The sequence below is a fragment of the Spea bombifrons genome, chromosome 1, assembly GCF_027358695.1.
Source record: "Spea bombifrons isolate aSpeBom1 chromosome 1, aSpeBom1.2.pri, whole genome shotgun sequence".
Taxonomy (NCBI): Eukaryota; Metazoa; Chordata; class Amphibia; order Anura; family Pelobatidae; genus Spea; species Spea bombifrons.
In genome coordinates this window covers 2,526,253-2,536,215 of record NC_071087.1, presented here as the reverse complement: position 1 = coordinate 2,536,215, position 9,963 = coordinate 2,526,253, and positions in this window count along the sequence as shown.

Here is a 9,963-nt window from a genome sequence, read left to right as displayed (position 1 = left end):
AATCACACATCCATAGATGTTTAATAAAAGAATAGGGATTATTTTACATTTTTAAATTGATTTTGGACCACTTGTAATACATGCCTAACATTTGCTACCTATTTACAATGGCATACTTTGCAACAACCCAACTTTTACTGGACAGGACTGGAAAAAGCAGGACTGTCCACAAAAATGTTGGGTGTGTTGGCAGGTATGCGAATGGAAAAATGTTGGACAAGAACTAAAAAATAGCTTAGGGTTAATGTACGGTTATTTTTAAGATTATTAGCAGTGCACTGTTTTGGTTAAAGATGTATTATGTCTAAATAATAATTTAATTTTAATTTTAATGGGTTTATTTAATTTTATTTTAAAGTTATATTTATTATTTACTTTATTATATTTATTTAATGTTGTAGTGCTACCCTACCCAGCTATACCTATGTGCACTAGCATACCTAGTTTAGCTAAATTTGATGGGACAGGAAAAAAAGCAGGACTGTCCCTGAAAAAGTTGGGTCTGTTGGCAGCTATGTGGATGGAAAAATGTTATAGGGTGAAGTGTGAGTTTTAGCGTTAATGCTAGTGAGTGTAGAAGTGAAGGCCAGGACAAATAACAAGAGGAAAGGTCCTTGTGATTTGTGCATTGTACGTGTATGTATTTGTGTTATGTGTGTTGTCACTTGTCACTGTGTTATATATGTTATGTGTGTTATGTGTTATGTCACTGTGTTATTTGTGTTATTGTGTGTGTTATGTTTGGTAGGTTGTGTATCAGACGGAAAAAAATGAAATGGAAATGGAAAAGGAAATGGAAAAGGCGAATGAGCGGGCAATTGGCGACCCACTCACCTGTTTCACCCCAGAGCAAAGCATCCATACACTGTCAGTCCTAGACGTTCGGCAGCAGACTTCCAGAGCTCAGACACTAGGCCCTAGCGTAAGCTGGCCACTCCGGCGGAGGTAGCAGGCGTTGCCACACCGCAAACAGACGCAGCCAGAGGGGAGAAACTGCCCTTACCATTAGGGACATTTTGGGCATGACTCTAGCCAGGAAGGGAACTGGCAGAGAAGAGACGCTGGCACCACCAGCAGCAGCAGCAGCATTGGGAAAGGCAAATGAGTGGGCAATTGGCGACCCGCTCACCTGTTCCACCCCAGGGCAAAGCATGAAAGTCTGTCAGTCCATGGCGTTTGGGAGCGGACTTCCAGAACTCAGACACTAGGCCCTAGCGTAAGCTGGCTACACCGGCGGAGGTAGCAGGCGTTGCTACACCGCAAACAGATGCAGCCAGGGGGGAGAAACTACCCTTAACTTTAGGGACATTTTGGGCATGACTCTAGCCAGGAAGCGAACTGGCAGAGAAGAGACGCTGACACCACCACCACCAGCAGCAGCAGCATTGGGAAAGGCGAATGAGTGGGCAATTGACGACCCGCTCACGTTTTCCACCCCAGAGCAAAGCATCCAAAGACTGTCAGTCCTTGGCGTTTGGGAGCGGACTTCCAGAGCTCAGACACCATGCCCTAGCGTAAATTGGCTACACCGGCGGAGGTAGCAGGCGTTGCCACACCGCAAACAGACGCAGCCAGGGGGAGAAACTACCTTGAACATTTTGGACATTTGAGGCATGACACTAGCCAGGAAGCGAACTGGCAGAGAAGAGACACTGGCAGCACCAGCAGCAGCAGCATTGGGAAAGTTGAATGAGTGGGCAATTGATGACCCGCTCACCTGTTTCACCCTAGGGCAAAGCATCAAAGTCTGTCAGTCCATGGCGTTTGGGAGCGGACTTCCAGAACTCAGACACAAGGCCCTAGCGTAAATTGGCTACACTGGCGGAGGTAGCAGACGTTGCCACACCACAAACACGTGCAACCAGGGGGAGAAACTTCCTTAAACATTAGAGAAAAAAAAATTAACTTTCCAAGCTAAGAGCTGGGTAACCCAACTTGGGCAGATTGAATTTAAGAAAGGCAATCTGCTCCATCAGATGAGGTGCCATGCGTGAGCGCTGTGGACTCAGTATGTTTCCAGTCATAGAAAACACGCGCTCACTTTGAACAGTGGTTGGCGGACATGATAGAAGCTGCTCCGCAACCCATGAGAGTGCAGGCCACACACTCTTCTTTTCATCCCAGTAGCTAAGAGGATCAACATTAGGTGCAGAAGGGACTTCACAGAGGTAAAGTTTGACCATTTCAGCAGCACTACTCTCCTTTCTGCTGCTAGCTCTGTCAGATGGTCCAACTATACTCCCAAGTGCCTCTTCCCAAAACGCAGCTGCTCCACTCAGCTGTGTTGTGCTGCTTGTGGCACTGCTGCTGATGCTGCTGCTAGGAGTAGCAGACCACATCATCTCTTCCTCCTCCTGCACCTCTCCCTCCTCGGACAGCATTCCCATTTTACGCTGCCAGTAACGCACCTTGTTGACCAATTGCTCCCGGTAGCTACTGAGAACATTAAATTTCAAAGCTAGCTTTCCCTTAATTCTTGGATCGCAAAGGCACGCTAGCATCATTTTGGGACTCTCTTCCATGCGTTTGAGAAGGTGTACTTTTCGCAGATCCTTCAGCTTCCTGACTATGGCTGCTACGTCAGGATGTAGAGTGCCACCTTGAACAGCCTCACGGTTTTCAAGGAACACATCCATCTTGCTGCCTAGATGGGAGAACACTGGGATTACCTGGGCCAGACTGGCAGTGTTTGAGCTTAAATTTTCTGTGGCATCCCTGAATGGTTTAAGGACTGCCACTAGCTGGACGATCACTGTCCAATCCTCCCTATTCAATGGAGAGGTAATCCCAATATTGTGCTCTGAGGCAAGATTATGGATTGCCCTCTGCTGCTCCAAAATCCTCTCCAGCATGTCTAACGTGGAGTTCCACCGTGTACTGACATCCTGACGTAGGCAGTGTACGGGAAGACCTGACCTCTCTTGCTCTTCCCTCAAAAGTTGGCTAGCCTTAACACTATGGTGAAAGTGCCCAGCGATCTTTCTGCAGCGGGACAGAACTACTGCTGCCACATTAGTTCCTTCTGACATTGCTGCCTTCACTACAAGATGGATGATGTGGGCTGCACAGCGCACACCAACAATATGACCATCTCGCAGCGCTTTCACCATATTGGCACCTCCGTCAGTTACCACAAAACCAACTTCAACATTGGTGCCCGCCTCTGCTCCCACCCAAAGGCTAAACATTTTCCTCATCGCATGCAGAATATTTTGGGAAGTGTGCTTTTCATCCATCACTTCTGCATGGAGAAGGAATGATCGGTAGCCTGCTGCAGCAGCTTCCTTAGACACACCGGGCTGCCACCAGTGTGCTGTCAAAGAAAGAAAGGCATGCTGGCCGCTAGGTGCACTCCACAAATCTGTTGTGAAATGAACAGACTGACCAGCAGCCTTGGAAAGCTCCTCTTTCACTGCTGCAACACAGGACCGATACAATGAGGGGACAATGTTCCTGCTGAAAGTGGAACGTGACGGAACTGTATATTTTGGAGCCACAGCCGCCATCAATTATTTGAAAGGCTCCCCTTCGATCATAGAGAAGGATGCCCCTCCAACAGCAATGAACTGACCAATAAGTTGCGTTACTTTATTGGCCTGCTGTTTGGGCATTGATCTTTTGGATTGGAATGCCACAAATTGTTCCAGGGTGGGCTGGACATGCAGTGCTCCAACCTGCCTTGGTCTCTGGCTGCCAGCACTAGCTGCTGCTGCTGCTATTGGCTCAGAAGCAGCTGTTGGGGTTTTTCCACGGCCACCAGCTATGCTGCCTGCACTAAGTTTTACTTCTGCATCTTTCCCCAATAGCACAGCGTTGTGTTGAGTGCTGAGGTGATGCTTCATGCTAGCACTGGTAAAATGGCCAGACACTTTCCCTCTGCTTATTAGCTTCACACAATGTTTGCACTTTTCATAGCGCCCTTTTTCAACATTTTCAAAGTGCTCCCAAATTGGGGCGCGCATAGCCTTGGAGTGTGCCTTGGGTGCTCCTCCTACTGCTCGGGGTGGATGAACAGAGGCAGAACTAGTGGTGGTGGGACTGGTGGTAACAGTACTGGCCATAGTGGGACTGCTAATTGCTTTAACTCTAGATTTGCTAGGTTTTGCTGCTGCTGGTGGTGGTGGTGATGGTGATGATCGTAGTAGAGAAGGTGGAGGCTCAGGGGAAAATTGTGCACTAGTCATTTGGACACTGCTCCCTGAGGAATCTGATTCCTGACCACTCATCTCCTCTACTTCCTCTGGCTCATAGTCTAGTTCTTCATTAGCCAGATTGAATGGAATTCCTGCTAGGCTGGAGCTAAGACTGATATCGTCGTGAGACTCGTGACTAGTAGTAGTGCGAGCAGGAAGAACAGACTCTGCACTTGGCCTCTCAGTCTCAGGCTCCTCTGCTACCTCGCTAGGTGGAGTTCCACTATGTGTAGCCCTCTCTCTAACTGTCTTTACAAAAATATTGTAAGGACTTGGTGGCTTGCTAGAGGTACTAGGAGGACATGGCGTAGCGGTACCGGTGGGAACAGTAGGCGCAGCACTAGTGGTGGTAGAGGCGGTAGAGGTGGGGGTGGTGGTGGTGGTTTCCCCTACGAAGGAATGAGATCGCTTTGGTTTGGGACCCCTCTGAGTCTTGCTGCTAATTTGGCTCTGCTAGGTACCTTGCATGCTGCTTGTGGATGGGGAAGATGCTGCTTGGGGCAAAAGGCACTTCTTTTTAGTCACTGTGCTAGTAGAAGTACTAGTTGTGCTACCCTTTAACTTTGAACGTGCTTCTGGTGCTTTAGGCTTTCCGTAAAAAAACATAGAGCTTGTGGGCCTAGCCGCACTACTACTGCCTGCTTTTGGTGGCTTTCCTTTACTTGATGATCCTTCAAGCAATGCTTTCCCAAATGATAAGCGAGAGCTTGGCCTACTTGGCCGACTAGACTGACGCAAAGGCTGCAGGGGGATAAAAAAATTAAAGACTTTGAATTTACACGGGCCTAAGAGCCTAGCTACTACTACTATGCTAAACCTACAGCTATATTAGTATTCTAGTCTAACTCTAGGCAGACGCTCTCAAGCCCACTAAGCTAAAGTGAGGTTAAATTATATATAATATTATATTATTAATAGATTAGAATTACTTATATTATGGATTATAGATAGAATATAGATTATGAATTAGAAAGAATTACTTATATATATTATAGATTATGAATTAGAATTTATATTATATTATATAATATATTATAGATTAAGAAGATTAAAGATTAGAATTATTTTAGTACTACAGCTAGTAGCTTGAAGCTTTGCTAAGTACAGTTGTTGTCGTCACACAGTCAATTTTTCTTGAAAAGAAATTAGAATTAAAATAAAATGTCACAGCAAAACAGTTAGCTTCACTGCTTGCTGAAACACACAGCACTTATGCGGCTGCACTCACTAGCCCAACAAGTTCACTTCACTGACGGACTGAGGTGAGCAAAACAAATGAAATAAAATGAAATATTATTAATTAAGAAAAACTGACTTGGTCGCTAAAACAAAGCACAAACTATAGAGCTGCAGCACCAGTACTAATAAGATTAGCTGAACTATAAGATAGTAGTAATTATTAATTATATTATAGCTAATTTAATTAACTATTAAGATAAGAATTATAGAATTATTGATATTAATGATTTTAGATTAGACACTAGTAGATGTCTTGAATGTCTACAGTACACTCTACACCAGTATACTATTACTAATACTATACTAACTATAGTATATATAACTGGCAAATATATATATAATTTTATATGTATTCAATTATTAATAATATTTTCTATTAAATTATTTATAAATTATATTATTTAATTTATTTAAGCAGGACAGGCAGTAGGCACTAGTGCCAGCCCAGGGCAAGGGCACTCCAGTGCCAGTGAGGCACTGAGTACACTGTCAACTCAACAGCACTACACAGTTGATGACAGACAAATTCAATAAAAAAATGATTAAATTAATAAAATTATAATTATTAAATATATTAATTAAGTAGAACTGAAGTGAGGATGAAGTACACTGTGAGAAATGGCAGGCTAAGGCTTACCAGTCTTACACAGAACAGAACAATCTCTCTGTAACGCTCGGATGCAGCACAGCAGTGTTGCCAAAGCAGTCACAGCGAAAAATGAATGGATCTCTCAGGCAAGCTCTGGTCTTATAAAGGCGGTTTCAGAAATTCAAAAAACAGCAGCACAGGCATTGGACGAGACCCTTAGCGTGACGTCACAAGAGTGAGCTGATTGGACAGACGAGATCAGCTCACTCCTGTTTGAAATTTTGGCGGCTGCGCGGCAAAAACGAAGACGATTCTTCGTGGTTGTGAGTCTTCGTCTTCTCCTACGTTTTGCCGGCACTGTATTCTCTTCGGCGCGTCTTCGGCACGAACAAAAACACGGCCTCTTCGTGCTCGTTTACTTGTTCGCCCGAAGACGAATGCGCAAGTCTAGTTATAACCATTGGATGATTTCACGGATCACTGAACCCGTCTCTATGTCATATATTTATTAGTAGCTATAAAGGCTGACCAGAATTCATATTCTTAAATAAAGCCTTAGAAATTCTTCCTGTATGTCCATCAGCGTCTGACACGTGAAGCAGTCTGTATTTCATACATACCTGGTGTTTATAGATGTTTTGGATTGTATTTCGTTTTGCGTTCTCGTTATAAAATAAGTGCATGTCATGCAAAGCTTTAGCTAAAGCACTCACTGAAATAAACACCCGGGGAGAAACACCAGCCCTCAGATGATCTTTAACAAATAATTTAGGTTTCCTGCTGCAGTTACACAGAGATATATTATAGATCTCTTCATAAAGCCTATTCTTTTCAGAATTTTCTGATAAACATCTATAATGCAATGTCCATATATCTTCGAGAAGCTTGTCTGCTGGACGGTTTGAAGGATGGATATTATCAAAGAAACTTCCGGTATCCGGAAGTGCTAGAGCATGCGGTTCTATGGCCAGACTGCCATTCAGGGGTTCTACAAAGTAATCTGTGAGATATTCATTGGAAGCCCAGGCAGGAGGAAGGATTAATGTTATATCTTTATGTTTGAGACACAGAGTTAATAGATCAATAATCCTGGTGCTGAAAGAACCGCAGAGTATAATAATTCGAGCCGATGACATTAAAACAGTTTCTGAGATAATTTTCATACTTTCAGAGAGTTGGTGTAATAAACTAATTTTTACAGTTAAGGAAATACAAATTCCATAACTTGTCAGATACGCTCTCAGAGCCTGACTCTCTGTCTCTCCGGTGTCATCATCAACCGTGAGAATTCCCACCCAGGTCCATCCGAAATGTTTTAGAATCTTCAATATAATTTTATTATAGACAAGATAATTTTGAACAGAGCGGAAGAAATGCGGATAAACACGTCTATCACTCAGCGCATAGTCTGTCGCTCCATAACTGATCTACAAGATGGAAGAGAAAAGTGTAAACATTCTGCAGTAAAGGTTACTAATAACAGCTTGGAGTCAGACATGGTTGTGATCTCACCATGAAACTGAATGCTAATGTCAGACAATACATGGAAGACCATTCAGTTTACTCACCTGTGCGTATCCATACACCCCTAGTAACTGTGCTATGGGAATGGTAGTACTAGAATGGTGATCGCCAATAAATCCAGCCACGTTGTTAGAATTCGCACAAGAGTAATTAGGGACGGTCATGCTGGGGCCAGACAAAATCTGAAGAATGCTTTTCACAGCCTTTCTTTCATCTAAACAGGAGTCATATATATGATAACCCAGGGTAATATTTGGTAAAATGTTTGTGTCGTTGTTCAATGTTTCAATGGCGAAAAGAAAGACCAGTAAATTGATGTAATCCATGGGGCTTGGGCTGTAAAGGTAGAAGAATGAGATTAAAGCAGAAGAACATAGTCAGAGGTTTAACAGATTGAGACTTTGTAACAATACCATGTTACCATCAACTGGCCTGGACCCAAACAAACAGCAAAACAGGGCATGGGTCGGTGGAGAGTACTATAACATGTGCTCTAAACAGGATCCTTATCCACCTTTGTTAGAAAGATTTCTGTCTCAAGCCCATTCCTAGCCCTGTCTGAGATACAGCGGTGGCCATGTCAGGGTCTAGTCCCACGCAGTACAGCATGTGGCTCATCTTTACAGACTGAAAGTGTGTTTATTTTTATTTTTTTAACAAAGTAAAGAAATTATCTATGTTTCTTTAAATAAGAAAATTCCTTTATAGTATATAGTATCGTGCCACTTTCCTTCTGCAATTTCTGCATATTGTCTTAATGTTTCATGTGCTTTAGAATGAATGCAATATACATAGAACAAAAAAAGACAAAACAAGAATAATCTTTCGGCAAAACAACTAAACAAATAGATACTAAATCCCCCTAAATCAAGTCAATAGCATAAAATGTATAATATTGGAAGAAAAAAAATCTTACATTGTATAAAGTTAATTTCCCAAAACAGTCAAAGTAATAAATACGCATTTATATATCTCAACGTAATAAACATTACAAATAGTACTGTGTGCACGAGTTATACCTCTGAGATAACACAGGGAGAAATAAAAATGTAATAACTTTAAACAGCGGCACAGCAACTGGATTAACTGGTTAACACAGTCATGGGTATGATTCCCTTGGATTTGGCTCTTAATCTCTTAATTTCACAAACCAAAATTTGTGCTACAGATATTATTTCTTTCATTTTATGGTTTGCTGGGGAAACTTACATGACACAGACGAATTTGGGGGAAAAAATATCCTGTTCCCATAAAAAAATCCTCATTTGACTATACACCGTGAGAACTCCTCCAATTATAATGTCCCCATCTTTAAAATACTCAAAGTCTTCAAATGGTTTGATGACTTGCAGATGACAGGCCGGTGCTGGGCTCTGGATCTCAGATCTGCAGGGCGTCACACACAGGAGCAACAAACAAACGAGATGTTTCAATGGAAGAGACCCAGCGATCAGCATCATGCAGCCCAGTAACCTGCCGAGTGCCAGAGAGTGTCTGCCGGGTTCGGTGGAATCGAGCACCGTGTGGGTCAGTGGCATCTGCTGCATCTGATATCATTGTAATGAACCTGAACATCTCGGCTCTTTTTATACAGTGCGGTCTCATTCATTGCAATGGAGTCTCAATATAGATGCAGGACTTTGTGTTTTGGGATCGCAATTCTATGTTGGTTTTAAATTATAAGAAAACCGCAGAGCGCCGGTAATTGTCTGCATGGACAGAAATATACAAACGCAGACTTTAATCAAATGTCTTTAGAGTATTAGTTAGTTTTAGAAGGAAGTTTCACTCATCGGCAGTTTTATGCCCTTTATTAATATTTATCGTTTTCTCAGATGTAAATGTTATTCAGCACTTTTAATTTATCATTGATTTTTCTGCATATGTCATGGTTTTTTAAAATTTAATTCACGGAGGTGATTGGATAGGATTTTATTCTATTTGAATTTTAAATAATATGATTTAATACAGAAATGCACAATTTGTGTTAATGTACCTTTTGTATTCTAGTTGTATTCATATTATCCAGCTCTGACATCCACCATTAGCACAGTCAGGACATTTTTTTTTATAAAATGTCCGTCACTTCCTTTAATCCCCAGGAAGTAATAACCCACTTCCTGGACTCTCCCTGCATTATATCAGAAGACTGAGCACAAGCCTATAGCGCTAGAGGTTGTTTACTTTGTGAAGCTGTTTCCAGAAATATCTTTGGGCAAAACATCAAACGGCCATCACATACAGCACTTCAGACGTGTTTTTCAATTAAGACTCAAGTTTGCAATGTAAGCAAATTGATAACTTGAGTTGCTATAAGAATTTAGCAGTTAGGATAGTGTTCTGGGTCTTATCCAGAAGAGTGAAGCTGGAGCCTTTGTACAACTTCTCTGGAAAAAAGGCTCACTTGAGATGGCAGTG